This window comes from Ursus arctos, unplaced genomic scaffold (assembly GCF_023065955.2).
Source record: "Ursus arctos isolate Adak ecotype North America unplaced genomic scaffold, UrsArc2.0 scaffold_13, whole genome shotgun sequence".
In the NCBI taxonomy this organism is placed as follows: Eukaryota; Metazoa; Chordata; class Mammalia; order Carnivora; family Ursidae; genus Ursus; species Ursus arctos.
In genome coordinates this window covers 2,852,707-2,872,751 of record NW_026622797.1, presented here as the reverse complement: position 1 = coordinate 2,872,751, position 20,045 = coordinate 2,852,707, and the positions used below count along the sequence as shown (strand labels likewise).

At 48.7% G+C, this 20,045-nt stretch overlaps 1 protein-coding gene and 1 pseudogene across 5 annotated transcripts in view; both read right to left on the bottom strand.

Annotated features, from left to right (window-relative positions):
* RPS6KA2 (ribosomal protein S6 kinase A2) overlaps positions 1–20,045 on the bottom strand; it is a 332,623-nt gene that overhangs the window by 97,201 nt on the left and 215,377 nt on the right. The window lies entirely within an intron of this gene.
* LOC123001341 (40S ribosomal protein S18-like) lies at positions 519–11,536 on the bottom strand (annotated as a pseudogene).

Here is a 20,045-nt window from a genome sequence, read left to right as displayed (position 1 = left end):
ATAGCATTATTCACATTCAGATTGGAATAATTTGCAAAAGGATCTTAAGAGGCCACTTGCTTGGGGAGAATAACGGCAGCGCCATTTACCACGTGGGCAAGGACACAGGATGAGGTCATGTTTTGGGGAAAACAATAATCATGCCCGTAAAGAATTTTATATTGTGATAGAAAGTAATCAGCTACAATGCAAGAAATGATCTAAAGAGCCAATAAATCCATGTTTTAAAAGAGAAAGAAATGTGAACAGAAAAGAAAATTCCATGAATGGAAAAGCACTGGTCTTGGGGTGCCTGGGTGGCACAGCGGTTAAGCGTCTGCCTTCGGCTCAGGGCGTGATCCTGGCGTTATGGGATCGAGCCCCACATCAGGCTCCTCCGCTATGAGCCTGCTTCTTCCTCTCCCACTCCCCCTGCTTGTGTTCCCTCTCTCGCTGGCTGTCTCTATCTCTGTCAAATAAATAAAATCTTTAAAAAAAAAAAAAAGAAAAGCACTGGTCTTATGCACAGACTTCTTTTATTCTATGCACAAATTCCATGGTCTATCCAAATGCACATACATTCGTACCTTCTGACCCAGGAACCTCAGTTTTCAGACTTTGTAAATAAAATTTGAATATAGAAAGCTGTTTGTTACAATGTTTTTTTAATATATAAGAATGAAGAAATGGGAAACAATTTAAATGTCCAGCAAACTCAGAAGAATTCAGTAAATGATGATACATCCCCTGCATGGAATTGTACACAGACATTAAAAGCGATTGTGCCATTTACAATTGCTCCCAGAACAATGGAATACTTAGGTAAGACCTAACAAAAGGCATACAGTCTCGGTGTGCTGAAAACTGCAGAATGCTACGGAAAGAAATCAAAGAAGAGCTAAGTAAATGGAGAGAGATGCTGCGTTCATAGATGAGACGGCTCAACACAGTGAAGAGTTTAATTCTCCAAAAATTGATCTGTAGGTATAATGCAATTCTTATCAGAATCTAAGCAAGGCTTTTTGTAGGTATAGACAAGCTCGTTCTAAAATGGAAATGCAAATGCCAAAAACCAGAAATAGCTAAAAACAATTTTGAGAAAGAATAACCAAGTGGGAGGAATCCCTGAAGCCATGTGAAGACTTACAAGGTAGCTTAAGTAATTAAGGGAGTGTGGTACTGGGGGAGAGGCAGACGCGGGGGCCGACAGAACAGAAGAGGGAACCCTGGAATAGACCCATCCAGTTATACCCAACTGCTCTCGGACAGCGATGGGAAGTTAATTTGCTGGAGGAAAGAGAGTCTTTTCAGCAAATAGTGCTAGAGCAGTGGATGTCCAAGGGAAAAACAAGAAAACAAGCCATGTGACCTAACTCCCATAACTTATAATAGAAGAATTAACTGAAAATGGATCAGAGATATAAACATAAACCATAAAATTATAAAATGTTTAATAGAAAATCTTTAGGACCTACAGCTAGGGGAAAAATTTTTAGACATGACAACAAAAGCATGATCCCTAAAAGGGAAACGATAAATTGAACTTAATCAAAATTTAAAATGTTTGCTCTCAACAAGTCTGTGAAGAAGATGAATAGAGATGCTAGAGGCTCGGAGAAAACATTTGCAAAGCACTCGTCCAACAAAGGTCTGTGTCCATAGCATAAGGAATTCTCAAAACTCAACAGTAAAATAAAACAAACAGTCCAATTAAAAAATGGGCAAAAGAGATAAACAGTTGTTTCACAAAAGAAGATATACGGATGGCAAAGAGCCATGTGAAAATATATTCAACATCTTCAGCCATCAGAGAAATATAAAACTGCAATAAGATATCGCTACCTACCTATCAATGACTAAAATAAAAAACAGAAGAGTGATAACATCCAATGCTGGCAAGGGTGCAGAGAAACTGGATCTCTCACACACGGCCGGGGGGATGTAAGCAGTATGGCCACTGGAAAACAGTCTGCGCGTTTCTTACAACATGCGACCTGCCCACTTACTGTACAAGCCAACAAGCCCATCGTCGGACAGTAATCCCAGAGGACTGAAGACTCTGTTCATACAGAAATCTTTATTCGTAACACCCAGGCTGGAAAAAACCCAGATGTCCTTTGAGGCGTAAATGGTTAAGCAAGCCAAGATCAATCCGCTCACAGCAATGAAACAGCACAAGCTTTCGATACACACAACTCGAATGAATCCCCAGAGGACGATGCTGAGTAAATAAAGCCAGTCTCCAAGACTGTATTATAGAGTTTCATTTGTATGTCATTCTTGACATGACAAAATTATAGAGAAAAAGAACATATTAGTGGTTGCCAGAGGTAGGGGATGGTGTATGTGTGTCCATAAAAGCGTTGTAGGAGGAATCTCTGGAGATGGGACAATTCTGTGTCTTGATTGGGGCGGTGGTTACACGAAATTACATATGTGATTGATAGAACTACACACAGACAGACGGACACGTAACTGGTGACTTCTGAATGAAGTCTGTTGACGGCACCAAATGCCAAATCCCTAGTGTTAATATTGCAGTATTGTTTACAACATATTACCAGCAGCGGAGATCGTAACGTCCTGTGACTCTATAATTATTTCAAAATAAAAAAAAATTTTTTTAAGTGATTTTGAAGTCCATTTGGCAGTGCTGAGTCTTATAAGATTGTAAGTTAAAGGGGACAGTCTATAAATTTTATGTACACGATGGTTACCATGATATTTAAAAGATGTGTAGGAAAAATATTTATGGGAAATAATTTGAGATATTAATGGTAGCAGTATTGGAGGACTATAAATGATTAATTTTCTTCTCATTGCTTTCTAAATTTCGTTATAAAGAAATATAAAAATGATCAAGAAGACCCACGCTTCTATATAAGGAAATTAAAAAAACAGTAAAGTCACCTTACTATAACCGTTTATGTGAGATTCCCACGTTCACTCACCATTCTCCTATCCAGCAACACTGAAACACTATGGGACGTTTAGGCAAAATTAACTGTGAGCTAATGAAGCAAATAAAATCTCACTGCAAGAACACAAGAAGACGGAAGCCAGCATTAAGTATTTGGATACCGTTTCTGGATGCAAAGAATAAACTTGCCATTTGGTGTAAAAGGAAGGCTCAATATTTTTAAAGCTATTAAAATTTTTATACTCAAAATGCAGGATTCATCTTGTGGATTCACACAAAATTTCCAGTCAGGGTGCAGATGGTAGACACAAACGTGCACTACGCAGAGACCAACACGCACTCCCAGCCTGGCAGGGGGCCCGCGAGTTAACAGATTATTTTCTTGTGATGCCAGGTATTTGGGCGTGGGTGGTATGAACTTACTGGAAACCAATGAACAAAAAGCTGGTTTAAAAGTGAGATTAGAGATGAATGTGTGCTCTCACTAATGACACAACCAAGCTGAGTGTGATCGATTTCTCCTAAATATGTTTGTAGCTATAAATACGAAGAGTTTACATTCTTTTCTTGAAGAGTCATGAGTAGAAATCCAAGCAAAATCAAGCATGGCTGGTTCTGCAGTGTGTGTGTGGGGGGGGATTAGCAAACCCTGCCTCTCCGAGGGATGGTTCACATGAGTGGCCTTCCCCCAGACAAGCCCACGTGGGATTCGGTACTTGGAGCAATGGAGGAGAACCTCTGGTCCTGGCTATTTTTCCAGTTTCCTGCCAGAAGTAGTCCATCCCACATCTCCTTAGAGAAGACTGCCGATTTGGTTATCAGAGTTTCAGAACACGGTTCATGGAGCAGGTCTGCTGTAGACACTGTATTTTCTGACCCGATGATTCTTACAAACAGAATCCAGACAGAAAATGGTCATGAACTTCATAATGAGGTTTAACTATTTCAGCAGCAAGGTACAGATTACTTTTTATCAGTTACCAAAACCATTGAAAAGACAAAACTTTTGGACAAAAACCTCATTCAAAGAGTTAACTGAATAACCATCTCTCTTCCAGTTTTTAAGCCATCCTAGGCGACATTTTCAAAGATTACGAAGCATTCTGCTAAAAAACAAAGCAGATAGAGCTTCGAGGTTTCAAGTGCCCCACAGCACATACCCCACAGCCCCCACCCCGAGCCCGGAGCTGGGAGAACCTGCCCAAGACCATGAAATCGAATGGCATTAAGCTACCTTGAAATCTACACAGGCATTAGTTTTTGCCAATATGAGCTGTAAATGACAGATTCCCAACGGTCCTGCGCACAGATGAAGTATTGTGACTGAGGTGACAAAACTGAGTCAGTGTGCACAGCACGCCCTTCTCGACGGTCTCCGACACAGCCGCTCACTGCCATCATCACACACCACCAAGGACCGAGACTCGCAAGATCCATCGTAGGGCCCACCGAGCAATCTGGACGGTGAAAAGTTCACCCTCCAGTAGGCAGACTTCACTTGCCTGAAGTTCCTGGTTACCCAGTGAAAGCAGCTCAGGGACGCAGAGAAGGCCCCTCGAGAAACTGGAGGTTACGTGCAGGGAGGGCAGGTTTTCAGCTGACCCCTCCATCAGCCTGGCGCCTCTGTGCAGACGCCCGACTTGTTCTCGGTGCTGCCCTCCGACCCAGCCACGTGTCTGGCACACCGTGTGTACTCAATAAATGTCTGTAGGGGAATCAGCGAATACCTTCCGGGCGGTTTCAAAACGCACAGCAAACCCCCTCCTGTTTGGCATTCTGTAGGAAGCCCCGCTCCGAGCGTTAGTCCGCACAACCCCATGTGCAGCATGACCACGTCAACCTACTTACGGCATCAGACACGGACTCCAGAACTTTCCACACACGTGGAGTCATCACTTACGTTATACAGAAGTTCTAAATTCCAAGAAGTCATAAAAGTTTTTAAAAGCCTAGCCTAGCTTGGCTTCACCAAAATGCTTCAACCACAGTCAACAATTCTGGATGGTATCTTGTTGCCTTTCTAGGTCACACACTTCATCTGTCCCAGACCTAACGGGCGGTGGAGAAAATCCTAAAACTCTTTGACGTCCTGGTAGTTGTATGCCAAAAAGGGAACTGTTCATCCCAGAAAAATGAGATGAAAGCTTGCTCAAAGAACCCCATCGGTGGAGGTGTAAGCGTTTTGTCACCTCCGGAGCACAGAGAAAGGCAGGTCTTCATCCGGTGCTCTAGCACAAATTCCTGGCATCTCGGCTATGGCCGCAGCCGGGAGTGCTCGGCAGCTCTGTCCGTCCTTTCCGAGGTCAAACTAGGACGGGATCCGCCAGGCTCTACCAACAGTCCACAGTCTGAATGGTCCCATCGGCAGAGGGGCACACTAATACAATCCCACAGAATTCACACTCTCCCCGCAGAACAAATCAATGAAAGCTTAAAAAAATGGGGCACCTGGGGGGCTCAGTCGGTGAAGCATCTGTCTTTGGCTCAGGTCATGATCCCGGGGTCCTGGGATCAAGGCCCGTGTTGGGCTCCCTGCTCAGAGGGAAGCCTGTTCCTCCCTCTCCCTCTGCTGCTCCCCCTGCTTGTATTCCCTCTCTCTCTCTGTCTCTCTCTGTCAAGTGAATGAATGAAATCTTTAAAAAAATAAAGATATGCCGGTTGAACTCAGATGCTGCAGGTATTAAGTATCTTGCTCACTGACTCATGTTTATTCACATTCCTTTTGTTTTTGGTTAAACTCCTTGATCCAAGGCAAAGCTCAGAAGGAACAGGGTTCATTAGAGCAGAATGGCCACCTCTGGTGGTGCTGGTGAGCCGCAAGGTCCCGGGCACGGGGACCCCTGAGCTACCGCAGGTCCCCTCCCGGGGACAGTGCCCACCTGTCTGTCTCTCCGGTGCCCCACCTGCCCCAACTGTCATACCGTCACCCGCCCGGCTCATCTCACTGCTGCCGCCACTAGCACTGAGCCAAACTGCACTGCTTTGAATGGACTTGGCTAACTTCTGCGGCAATTATATTTTCAAAAAGAAAACCAGTCCACTTTCATCTGTGCTTGAATGTTTCCAAATTGCTCTTCTTTCCCAGAATGACAGCTTTGGAACATTAGCGCAAATCCCACTGAGATTTGCATGTATTCTTGGCTCTCACTCAGAACTGCGCTCCACTGAAAAATACACAGGGTCAGGTCAAAGTCGGCGTGGGAACCAAGGGTGTGGGTCTCAGGCCGCGCTCTCGCCGGACGACTGCCCCGAAGCAGAGGCTGAAATTGCACCAAGGCCTGTGCATGTGCGGCACGGAGGGACCGTCCCCGGAGCTGCCATCACTGGGGCAACTGATACAGTTCTCAGTTTGGCTTTCGGTCACTCCTTCCCACAGACTGACATGTTTTTCTTATTACCCTTCAAACCTTCCAAATAATGGTTACCCGGGAAATTATGACTGGCCCTTTCCCCAAGTAAGAGCAATGCAACTTTTCACGAGTTTGCGCAAATTTTAACTTCTGTCTCAAGCCCTGTGACTACCGTTTTCCCGGACAGCAAGCCAGCTTTGCAAAGCAGGGTGTGATATGAAGCTTCCCGTGTCTCCTTTGCTTGTGAGCATGGACACACACAATGAGCAATGCGCCCAGGAGCTGCCAATGGAATAAAAATCCCCCAGGGCTCTGCTTCATTGCCCTGGAGGTGTACCCCGTTTCAGGAAGGTGGACAGAGTGGTCAGAGACAAGGAGCCGGGACTGAGTCACCAGGCTTCCTCTGATGCGGAGGTAGAGGCAGGCACGCCGGCGACAGTGAGGACCCGGTCTCCTTCGCGGCGGTCCTCAAAGGTCACACGCTGCCCCGTGGGACAGGACAGCAAGCAAGCCAGCCAACAGGTGTGAGCTTCCATCAGGGCAAAGCTGACCTAGGATGGAATTCTGACATCCAGCCAAGGAGAATCCTGCACCACGATCCCTGGCAACTGCACCGCAAGTCTTCACACACACACACACACACACGTGCGGCAGGTGTGCTCAGGGCCCACCGAATGAAGTACGGTCCAGGTCTTACAAAGATACACTGGTAACTTACCGAACCTGATTCTGAGATGAGTTGAGGGAGTTCTTGTTTCTAGAATTTTCCCCAGCGTAGCTAAAACACTGTGTGAGTGAGAGCGGAACACGCCTGCTCCGTAAACACCATGCGAAATTACCGACTTCTGGAGCACTCTGGGCTCAGATACACTACCCTGGCTTGACCCAGGAACATTCCATCTGAGCAACGGTGCCTTCCTCGTGCGTAGACAGCAGGCCTTACGGTGGGAGAAGGGTGAGGTCCCGGTGGGGTGGGATGGCCGTGCCTCTGTGGCTCCCTCAGCTCGCAGGGAGCGGGACCGGAGGACCTGTGGCTCACCCCGCAAAGCGCCGGCACCTACAGGCGGCCTCCGTCTGTCCCGTCCGCTGTGTCACGCGAGGCACTTGCCGTCTGCCCTACACATTCCCTTTCTTGTTTCTATCCCATCTCCGGTTTTATTTTATTTTATCTTTTAGGTGTATCAATTATTTATTCACAGACAAGGCCTACAGATTTATTTCTGCTTGGCCCCCTCACGGTGCGGCCACGGCGGCCTGTGGTTTTGGTGTGCTGGCCTCGGACACGACGTCCCCAGAAGCGGTGAGGCCCTATGCACCCGAATCTTCTTCCGTCGCTCCAGCTCTTCACGGGGTTTGTTGTGAAAGCCCGCCGGCTGCGACCTGGCTGTGCTTCCCATCCTTCACGTCCTTTGTCTGTTCAAAAACCAGTGTGGGATCGTGGGGTGGCGTGGACTCCACACACGGGAGGCGAGTCCCACCTCAGCCTCAGCATGCCTGCCTTCCTCAACGCCACACAAGCGTAAGGGCGCCCCACGCCCTGAACCGCAGTGATGGCAAAGGCTACTCTCCACCGCCCATCAGTGCTGGTGTTGAGTACTTGCACAATGTGCCAGAACTTCTCCTCTCCAGAGACAAGGCGGCGGCCCCAGCAGCGGTGTAGAGGCCTCCAATATTAAAGAGCTTCCGAAGGAAATGAACACAAGAGCCGACAAATTGTGAGGTGATTATTTTCCTTTTCCAGTGTCTAACCCACCTCTATTCTTCGATATGAAGTGTTTTGAATCCTTCCTTTCTGTTGTAGGAGTTCCCATTCTGACACTATAAAACAGGGCATTTTTCTGATGTACAAATGACAGTCTAGATAGATGGAAATGAGGCTCTGGAACTGTCCACTTAGGAACGTTTTGCATGTTCTCAAGGCGGTCACCAGAGCGTCCCTTTGCCGTGGCCGAGGACGGCCTTTCCACCCCATTCAGATGCCACCTTGCTCAGTGGCCCTGAGTGGCCAGCTCTTGTCTCGACAGACCTAAGCGACAAGAACAAGGCGGAGCCGTTGGGACGCGCGATCCCCTCTCATATCCCGGCCGTCCGCGTGTGGAGCGCAAAGACGTTTTCGAAGGTGATCATTTTAATGAGTTATCAGGAGGCTTCTACTGAACCAGCCATTAAAAGGTTACAGGAGGGAACAAAGCGAGGAACCAAGGCTTCTGGATGGAGTGGGAGAGGGCAGCTTTTCGAATAATTCGCCCTTTTGCGGGCTGACTCCTGCCTGCGGTTCCTGCGAGCCGAGCACAGCCTCCTTAGCCATCAGGACTTCAATATTAGGGGTTTTAAGAACGAGGAAATGCCTCCTGGGTAACCACGGAATCGATTTTCTTCCTCTCTGAGGCTCCTGAAGTCAAGCCCAACGTTAGGAAGGAAACAGGAGACGTGGTGTGGCGCAATCATCTCAGTAAAAAGCCACACTGGGCGCTCGCTCCACAGCACAACCAGCTCAACAACGGCGGCGTGCTTAAGAGAAGCCACTTTCATTCTCATGCCACAATCCATCTGAGCAGTGATGTCGGCGAACACGTCACAGGGGACCCTTGGAGATGCTTAAAAGTCCTATGACTGGTCCTGGCAGGTCTGGCAGGTCTGGCAGGTCTGGGCCTGGGAGAAGAGTAGACCCTCCGATCCTGCTGAGGGCTTGCTGGCCCCCCTCTAAATGATTACGTGTACAACGGATTCTAAGTCATTAAACTCCGACACGGGAGAAGTTCACCCTCCAGCCGGAAGACAGTCATGACAACGAGAAGGAACTGCCTTTAAAATTAAAGCCCTGAGTTCTCCTCAGCATTGTACTTTTGTCTTGTTTCCAGCTTCCCTTGGGAGCATGTGAGGAGTGTCTTATTCTGACTCATCGGTCCCCAGGACGCACGCACCTGTGCCGGCTGTCACTCCCAGCAATGACAGCGGAGGTCCTGCCCCGCCGCCTGTCCGGAAGGGCCTCCCTGAGCGAGCTTGGCCTCCCAGCCACACCTGCCGCCCCAGAGGGTGCTGGCCCCTCCCTGAGCGCTCAGCACGTACGCTCCCCAACGGGGCCGGCAGCTTGCAGGAGAGAACAGCCAGCCCCAGACAGTTTAGACTTCGAGCAGCAGTTGATGCCGTGAGCCAGTGAACGCTCAGCTCCAGGAGTCCAGCACCAGGTCGGGCAGCCGTACCACAGCCTCGGGACAACCAGCACGGGCCGGATGAAGCTGAGCTCCCAGTGTCCTTTCACGTGGTGTCCCCTGAGCTCTCTTCGAGGACCCAGGAGGACTCAGGATTCCAAATGGATCCAGCCCCACCTGGGACTACTTCAGGAGACGGGAGGCCAAGCAGGGACATCACCAGAAGGGATGTTCTGTCCTGGTGAAAAACTGCCATGCAGTTCTTGTAACTACCTCTCAAGAAAGACAAGTGAAACTTCGGTACTTGAGGGAGGGATAAAAAGTGGAAAAGTTTTCACATAAATTCAGATTAGAATTTGGGAATTAACCTGCAAGTTACGTCTGGGGCGTGGGACGACTTACAATATCATCAGGGTGTGCACCGGTCGGAACAGACCCAACTCCTCCGCGCCTGGAGCCCAGCGTCCTAGGCCTCATCACCGCCTGTTACTGTGGATAAGGCCACCGTCCTTTTCCTCATTGTACTATGCTGGGCGAAGCCTACATCAGTGTCATTTCCAGAACATTCTCCCTGGAAGTGTTCTCAGGCTGTTTCTTGGCATCTCCGGAGGGACCCTCGCATGAGCGTGCGTACCAGCCTGATAAGCAGGAGTGTCCAGGGCTCGGCCCCACCGGGTCCTCCTCCCTCCCTCGCAGTCCTGCCCGCACTCGCCTGCTGATGGGAGGAGCCCAGGGCTGCCATGGCCTCCAGAGTCGGCAGCCGCACTGTTCGCACCGGAAATGCCGCCTCCAGATATGGTCGGTGGTTCTGCCTCTGGACAACTCGGGGATCTCAGGTGAGGCAGAGCGTGGGTGCTGACCACAGCATTCCCCAGACGGCTCTCTACTGTCTGCCCCGCATCCCCACTTGTGTCCAGTCTTGTCAGTTCTGAGCGTTGCCCAACCCTGTCTGGAATCTCAGAAGCCTTTTAAGAATGGGTAGTAAGGAGGGCACGTATTACATGGTGCACTGGGTGTTATACGCAACTAATGAATCACGGAACTTTACATCAAAAACCAGGGATGTACTGTATGGTGACTAACATAATATAATAAAAAAATATTATTATAATAATAAAAAAGAAAAAAAAAAAGAAAAGGAGTCTTGCTTCTTTCCGGCCGCCAGGCCTCTTGGCAGGGGCTCCCTCTCCTTGGAGGCCAGAGGGAGAGGGCAAGCCTGCCTCCTGTCCGCACGCTCCCTCCTCACTTCTGCACACAGTCAGGCCCAGAGAAGCTGAGAGCCAACCCAAAGTCACTCAGCCAGCCTACTGGAGGCAGTGCAGGGGCTGGAGAGCACCCCAGTTCCTCACGCCACGGACAGCAACAGACTGAGCCAAAGGGATTATCCCGCTGACTTCAGTGACTCACAAGAGAAAAGTCCCCTTTATGTAACAGATGGCAAATGTAAACTGAACAATCTTATTAGTCCAAAGAATTGGGAGCTTCCAGAAAGGGTAGGATAAATTAATGCTACTGGTAAATTATTAAACCATCAGGGGTCCTCTTAACGCTCCTTCACAAAACACCCTTTTTGCTACCTCTAAAGACAAATTCTTATATTGGATTGACTCCAGCCATATCCACAGGGGTGAATCTGATGTTCTCTCTAAAGCAGGATTGGAGAACCGTGCTCCGTTCCTACTGGGTCCTTGGCCGCACCCCCTCCCCACAACACCGCCCTGCTCCCCACTGCACCACACGTCTGGACATAATCTCAGTATCATGACTCTGGGCACGCATGATTAACAAGGAGACTGTCACCAGAAGAACCATGCCAGTGACTCAAAAGCCAAAAGGAAAACTGTCTAAGAGATGAGCAAACACCCAAAGGGGAAATAAGAAAAAGATGACTAATTTTGGTCCATTTCCCAGGACTCTAATTGGATGTAAGAAAGTGCACTTGGACTGATCAACTATGGAGGAACACCAGTATGTTAACAGAACTAACCATCCAAGAAAATGACTTTTGACCAGGAGACTAGCTTCAAGCAGAGAGTGCTACGTGAGCAGTGGACGGGGTGGCCGACGAGAAGCCCAGCCCGCGTGGTCACTGAATGGAGCCCGGGGCGCCGCCGGGGCAGGCCGTGCTACGGCATGGCGCACACTCACGGCCAGTCTGAGCTGGCAGGTGCGCCCGGAGGGAACCCACGGGACCCCCTGAAGTTCTCAGACCAGGAATGCAAGGAGGTGAACATCCTTCGGGCAATCTATGACAAGCTTACATTTCCCAGGGGTCTGCTAAAATCATGGCTGAGAGATACCTATTTCCTGCATCTTCATCTAAAAACTAACCCATCTGGGGAAAGAGCACAGCACTCAAGTGGGACTAGGCCATGCTGCAGCGCCCACGCCAGCACAGGCACCCAAGGGCAGGGTCACCTCTAGAATCTGGGAGGCTGGAGGACAGACCCCTGCTGCCCAGGGAGCCCCCACCTGCTGGTCTTAGAGTCTCCCCATCACTACTGCTCCCTGTTCTCAGTGGCCACCAAAGGGAACGAGGTTGCACACAACAACTTTTCTGGGGGGACAGAAATCTTTGACAATAGAAGGAAATCATGGAATCTTCTTCCCAGAAAACCACACAAGTGCACATACACCTGGAATGTGTCTGTCCTAGATGGTTAGGAATTACAGAGACCCATCCCTAGAGCCCTGAGTTAAGGATGTATTATCTGAGAGGGCCATATTAAAGGAAAATTGAAGCCAGAGTTCATAATGACTATTATTTTTGGGGGCTGAATTTATTTCACTGTCTCTGAAACGCATGAGACTTGAGAGAATCCACCCAACCTACAGTCTGTGGTCGAGTCTGACTGTCACAAGTCTCCGGGTAGCTGCTGACCACAGCATGGACCTCAAGCCCTCTCCTCTGATAGGAGCTGCTGAAGGTTTGTGCCAAAATTTAAGATACTAGAAAACAAGTTGGCAAATGAAAAGTGTGTTTTGTGCAAAGAAAATATATCAGGAAATCTGGGTTTCAGTTTAAATTCTGCTTCTTCCGGGTTTTATGATTTTGGACAAGTAAGTGTCCCAGCCTCATTTACCAAATAATGTATGTTAAAAGTGTATTAAAAAAAATTAAACTTACTTTAGTAAATGTATGCAAAAATATTATATTCTGGATTTACTAACAAAGGAATTCATTGAAAAAAACCAAAACCACCCAGGAAAGTCTGTAAGTAAGAGAAAAGCAAGTTGACTAGAAAGAAGTAATTACACAGAGTTACTCTTTTTTCAATGTGGGTTTCCCCCTAGGGGCTGGCACAATCCTCCTGCCACAAGTCCGAGAAGCGATCTGAGAAGCACGGGCTGGTCTCGGTCGGGGCCTCTTCCTGTCCTGTGGCTGGTTTCCTTCTAACAGTGATGACCCTTCTCTGCAGGTGTGGGGACAGGAGTCCGTGGACGTCGTGGCCTTAGTGACGGGGCTGCCTGCAAGTTCCTCTTCCTTTCTGCCTCTTGTCTCCTGGTATATGGTGTCTCTTCCTGTGGAAGGATTTGCCTGGTTTGGGAAAGGCAGGACCACCCTCCCGTCAGTGCGTCTCGTCTGGGTGGTCTGGGAGGCCTTCCTGAGCCACGGGCTCGCCCTTCAGAGCTGCCTGCGGTTTCTCTTAGGCCTCTTACACCAGGCCTGACGCTCGTAGGTATCCTGGGCCCTCGGCAGACATGCTCTCCTGTGAGGGCCACACACGTGGCGGCTTCACAGACCACCCGGAACGTAGCTCGTGGACTGCCTTCTAGACTCAGGCCTTTCTGTCACCCTCTGGGGTGACACGAATCCTTCTGCTGTGATCCGTGAAAGGAAAGACTGGTAAAATGTCTCTGAAGACATCCCCTTGGAAACGACACATCTCCCCAGCACTGAGTCGGTGCTATTTCCTTGAAAACCATCTTTGCTTCATCCCACACAGCTGCTGGGTGAGAGATGCCGCTTATTTCTGAATTCTGCCATCCCTGGAGAAAAGTCTTGTTTGTACTTTTGCCGCGGAACGATGCAGCCAGAGTGACAGATTCACAGAAGAGATTTTCACATTTTTCTTACTTTGGGGGTCCTGACACTCATGATACAAGTATTGGTAGGCAGTTATCCCTTGGAAGAAAGTTCAGAAAATCACAGGTAGGCGTGAGGAAGACGTGCTCAGTGACGGGACGACCCGAAGTCATGTTCCAGCTGCGCGGCCTGAGCCTCCGTGCTCTGTTCATTGAACACCTACTTGACTCCTTTGCTCTGTGCTGGGCCAGCTCCTAGGGACACAACCAGGGGCTGACCTGGTCTCTGCCCTAAGTGAGGCTCCCTGCAAAGTCTCCAAAACCCTGGGGGACAGTGCTGTGGACATCTTCAGTACAGGCAGTCCCTGTCCCATCGATAAGAGGACAAGAGGGCCGTTCAATCTGATCTTCGTGGCCCTCTGCCCGTCTACGCAGTATCTGCAACTCTCCCACCAACAGAAATTAATGTCACCAGTGACAATGCTTTAATTTTTGTTTCTTGTATTCCATCTGCAAAAACAAAAACAAAAGATCCCCCCAAACTACAGAACTTACAAAGACGCACATAATTACCATCACTACTTAATACTCCCCTGGAACATCTAGAAAACGCAATAAGCACAGAAATAGAAATCTGAGCTACAAGTGTGGCCGGGAGGCTGTATGCGTGTATATTTAGCACGCTGAGAACATCAACCAAAATAAAGATATTCGATCTAACGATAGAGGGTTTGGATGCAAAACAAAACACACAATTCATTCTCATAAGTCAAAATTAGCAAGAGAGCGGATACAACAGGGAAGCCAGATAACATTCAAAAGAGCAATAAAATATTAAAAATAACAACCACAGGGTATTTAGCTAGTAGACTGAGACGCAAAGTCCATCTGAGTGAGTAGAAAGACCAGCTGGTAAGACTGAGTATTGCTTACTCTTTCTCATGTAATGGATGTTTAACCTAATTTGAATCCAAATTATAAGGGGCTTCATTAGGGATTTAAAAATGACAAATTTATCTAAGCTATATATGAAATACTAATGAATACTATAGAAATCTGGGGAAAATAAAAAGCACTCTGGGGGGAGTTAGCCCTCTGGGTTACTAAACTGTATCATAAGTTTGCAGCAGTGACAAGAGCATGGGGCAGATGCAGCCAGTGGTGGACTGATGGGGCAGGACCCCCCTCGGGCCCCCGCGGACCCCCCACGGACGTAACAGCAAATCCACGAGGAAGGAGCCAGCATCTAGAGGCGCGAGGCCAGCCCACCTCCAGCTGACACCAGATACCAAAACACCTTCCAGATGGTCTAGTGTGAATGCACACATACACCGACACACACTCAGTATGAAAAATTAGGGAAAACAGAAGCAAAGACATCACTGTTTGCAGATGAGGGAAGAAGGAAGTCTAAATGCAATGGCAGAGCAGAAAGACAAATATTTAACCACATAAAAAATTCTAAAAGCTCATAAACAACGCTAAAAGGCCAGTGACAAGCTGGGAAAATATTTGGAACCGAGGCAATAGTGTGCGTGTGTGGGTGCGTGTTTGCGCTCAAAGGGAAAAGTACTCCTTGGAGTACTAGCCCGAACACGACAAAGTTAAAAAATCCAGCAAATGGACTTTTTAAAGTAGTCTCACCAGCCATCACGAACATAAAATTCAATACAGGAGACACTTTTCTCGTCTCTCTATTGAGCCAAGATGATGAAAATAAAAATATCCCGTGTTTGCCAGACTGAAGTGTGATGACTGCCTGCTGGGCACGCAAGACCTGCACGTTCAGCACACACTCTAGATAGCAACCGGACGCCTCTGCACCAAAGCCCTTCATGCAGAAACAAGGGACTTCGCTTTCAGGATTTTGAGAAATAATCAAATATTTGTGTGTAAGCATGCCATCAGAGCATTATTTATGTGCAAACCGTTCAGAAAGACCCCTAAACGCTCTGCACTCTTCGGGCAAACTGAAGACACCCAGTAGACATTCCATGTAAAAGAAAATTCATTTGCGATGATGCTTGACGACAAGCAAGTATACTTATGCTGTCATATTCCGGTTTTCTTAGGACACAAAATGCTATGTTCAGACTTACAACAAATTCAGCAAGAATGAAAACGTCCCCAGTACTGAATACTTAGGGGTGAGTGGTGGGTGGAGGAGGGACCCTCGCTGTCCTGATAGTCGTCTGCATTCTGGTGTCGCCCCTTCCCCACGTGAGTTAGCAAATATTGGTGAAGAGAAGAAACGTATTTCAAATTTCTGACATCAGCATACACAGTTACTAACTTTACATTAAGAAAAGCCCCAAAATGTTATGAAGCAGGAATTAGTTTGAACATTATTGACGTGAGAGGTGATGCTGCCCCCACCCTGAGCGTGTGGGGGGCACTTCCGACAGCTTGCACAGAAACGCACGAGTGGCAAGGACAGCCTCAGCTCCTTCCTCCAAGCAGGGCTCTGGGGGTTCTGAGTGATCCTCACGGATCACATGTGGAACAGCTCCCTTCCTGGCACATGGGGGGCTGACCCCTGGGTCGGAGGCTCACAGCCCAGCCCCTCATGCCACTGGGCGGGTTCGTGCAGGGGACGCAGGATGTGAGCCGGGACCTGCATGCTCCTGTCCCTCCCGTCCCCAAGTTCTGGGGGGCAACAGTGCTCACACTGAGGCACCCCACTCTCACAAGGGTGGGAACTCCCCGGTGCCCCTCAGATTGCATCCTTGGGTCTTCTTGCTTCCCCCCTCGAGGAGGGAACAAGGGGAAGAGAGTCCACTTGGGGTTGGGAGACAGAGGCTGTGGAGGTGTGGGAAGGGACAGGCCACCTCTGCAGGCACAGCCTTCTGTCCCCTGGGCACAGCTGGAGTGCCAGGAATGCGTGGAAGTGTCCCTCCCTCTGCTGGGACATGGGCAGCCCCAGACACAGAGTCCATTTCGGACACAAGGCCATCCTGCAAAGCCCAGCTGCTCATGGCCTTTTATGGGGGTCACTCTGCGCTGGGTGGGCGCCACCTGACTCTGCTTTCTTCCTTTGGACCTACATGGTCCATGCATGCGGGGAGAACACCAGCCTGCAGCCTCGAGGACACAGAAGGGCCGCTGAGCAGAGTGATAAGCTGGCCCGTGCCCTGCTCCTGCTCGGCTTCGAGACCCCGTACCACGTGCAGCACCCCACTGCTGAGACATACACTGCTCCCCGTTTAAACGTCGGACAACAGAAAACCCAGGAATAAAATTCCTGCAGCGAAGGCGTCCGGTTGCCCCTGTGTCACCTGTGTGGTTGGCTGAGCCAGAGCGAGCTGGTCTCTGTGAAGCCCACACGGGTTTTGTCACATGGACACTGTGGGCTGCTGACCGTCCTGGTCTAGTGGCTTCCTGAGACCCCTGGTCCTTATGGTAAATACTGAAGTCCTCTCGCAGAGCCTGCCAGGGTGGGTCCAACCCAGAATCAACAAGCTGGGTAGGGAACAGTCTGGGATTTTCCCAATTTTGAAATAAAATTAAAAGAGAATTTAAAAAAATCTTAAGGAATTCAAAAGCAAAAGGTTTTCAGTTCTAAAAATCTCAAAATAAAACCATTTCAAGTCACTGCAATCCAGAAGCCCTTAGGCAAGGTGGCAGGTTGTTCTGGATCTCTGCTACCTGGGCAGGTGACCTGAGCGGGTAGAACCCGAGTCCTTGCGCCTTCCCTGATGCACCTGCCAGGGCCGAGCACAGGAGCCCAGGGCTTGTAAGCCTCTACAGATACAAGGCTGAGATGGAAACAGGAACCGTACAAATAATTACTGGAAAACTGTGGTAAGTCATCAGGTGGCTTAAAAAGCAGGACTTTCTGAAGCAGCAAAATATCTGAATACTAGACTTTATAAAAAGAAAACTTTCATTACCTGAAAATATAACAGTCTTAGTAAAACACCAGGAACGAGCAGGAGGAGCTCCGCGGGGGTCCTGTTTTCCCCAACAGATAAGAATGGTCTTAAGCTAACAAATCAAGATGGAGCCAGTACTTTAACACCCCCACGTGTGCCCCCTGCTTCCCTGCCAGCGTCGCTGGCTGCTGAGAACGGGCTCCAGCCGCAACAAGTACCACCAGGCAAAACTGTAAACACAAAACGCAGGCACTCGAGGGAAGATTAAAAATACAGTGAAGTTAAACTTTGGACTATAAAGGCTTATGTGATTTGTTTTGTCTTTACACCTCCAGTGGCCGGCTCTTCCCCACACATCCCACCCCGTTTCCCAGCGATTTCCCGCTGAGAGAGACGGCTGGGATCAAGCCATGCTCGGTGGCAGGCGCCATCCACCCAGGATGCGGGAACACCCATGGGCGCCCTGTCCTGACACCCACGGCCCCCCAGGACAGGGCGAGGACTGGATGTCAGTCTGCTGGGGACAAGGAACAGGGACAGCAAAACTTCACAGTGATGAAGGCGGCCTTACTTGGGTGTACGTACTGCCTAAATTCTCCACTTGAACATCCGCTCAAATACCAATGGACACTTGAACTTCTCTCCTTTTCTCATTACAAAAACTTTGCCCTCCCTGTGAGCCCCCGTGATGCGCCCCCAGACCTCTATGGTCTCCAGGCCTATCTCCACCCAGACTCTGGCCCAGATGCTCGCATCCTCCCTGCCCCGAGGAGGGGGCTGATGTCCCCTCTCGGCGTTTCTCACCCCCCCCCCCCAGGTGAGATTCGGTCTTCCCCACACACCCCAGACACAACCGATGTCCAGCCACAGCAGAGGGCGGCTTCTTGATGGTGGGGGCCGGGGGCGTCACTGCGAGCTCTTCCTTTCATTTGAAGTAGGCTCAATCGCGCTCAGAAGCCCCTAGAAATTGTGACCTGAACCCCGGCTGGGCAGGTGCGGCCCAGAACAGGAGGATGCACGTTCAGAGCCATCCAAGGTTGTCTGGGTCTGCTGGGGTGGCTTCCGGGGGTGCGGACTTCGTTCGATGAAACCAGACTTGCAGGGAGAGGGAAAGGCTTTAAAACCACCATCCTCTAAGCCGTTGTGCGGACTCGTCCAGCAGCGTGGCGTCCGTGCCCTCGCCAAGCGCGCGTCGCCGCGTACCCAGTCCTCTCCCTGGAACAAAATGTATTTCACGACTTCTATGGATCTGTGGGAGTTATTTTTTATCACAAGTTTTGTAGTATGCAATTTATTTTTACCAAATTCATTGCGTAACATAAACACAAAATGTGAAAGGCATTTATATTCTCTATGGAAAATAGTGCCAAAAAATATACAGACAGTAATAAAATTTCCATTATTAAAGACATTAGATGTGATTTCCATCTTAACTGAGAAAGCTGGAATATTTGAGAAAACCTTTTAGAGGCTCTTATGTAAGAGATGCCGTTATGCATCCAAGTTACAGAGAAGGAAAAACACCTCTTGAATAATAGGAAAAGCCATAAAATACAGCAATGTCATAATAAGCTGGTTTTAAAACTTAAATTTTCTTTGTAATTTGGGGCGGATAACAATTTAAAGGTTTAGGAAAAATGTCTCAGTGTATTTTTTTAAAAGATTTATTTATTTATTTATTCGAGAGAGAGAGAGAGAGAGAGAGCACACAGAGGCAGAGGGGGAAGCAGACTCCCCGCTGAGGAGAGAGCCCGACTGCGGGGCTCGATCCCAGGACCCTGGGATCATGACCCGAGCTGAAGGTGGACACTTAACTGACTGAGCCACTCAGGTGCCCCTACCTCAGTATATTTTTATTCTCTGTGTTTTCTCCTATTTTGAAATTTATTTAACTTCCCTTAATCTGATTGTTGGCTTCTTTTTTTTTTTTCCTTAAAGATTTATTTATTTATTTGTCAGGGAGAAAGAGCACAAGCAGGGGAGTGGGCAGAAAGAGAAGCAGGCTCCTCACCGTGCAAGGAGCCCGATGTGGGGCTCCATCCCAGGACCCCGGGCTCATGACCTGAGCTGAAGGCGGACACTTAACCGACTGAGCCACTCAGCCATCCCTGATTGTTAACATCTTTTATTCATAAAAAAAAAATCACTTGGAAAACAGAATTAAAGCATATACACACACAACCTGGAAAAACAAAATGGTTGTTTCAACATCAATTCTAATTAAGAAAAATCAATTTGATAAGTTTTACTCTAAATGTTCATGTTCTTCAAAGTTTCATGTTTATGTTACACATAATTAGTTAAAAACTACCGAATTGCTCTAAAAGCACTAAAATCATGTTTGTCTAGAAAGCACCCGGCCCTCATCTTCAGGCCTGATGTCCAGCGCCCATCCCCACGGTCCACACGCCCACATCCTGGCAAGACCATCACACTGTCACCTCTGACCTTCAAAAATGCCTCCCTCCACTTAGTCCCTGCATATCTTAGTGACTACACATCTCACGAGATCCTTGCACAACTTCAAGAGCACAGAGGGGAACGCCAGTTGTTAGAAGTTGGTTATGAAAGGCTTGAGTGTCCTGCACATTTTTCTTAGCAAAGGTTGGGGCAGTGTGGACACTCAGGCAAGCACAGTCTCTCCCCCACCCAGACGGGGCAACGGAGCCGCCCCCGAGAAACATTTGCATGTAACAGTATGTCAAAACAAAATAAAGACAAACAAAACAAAACCCGAAACACCTAA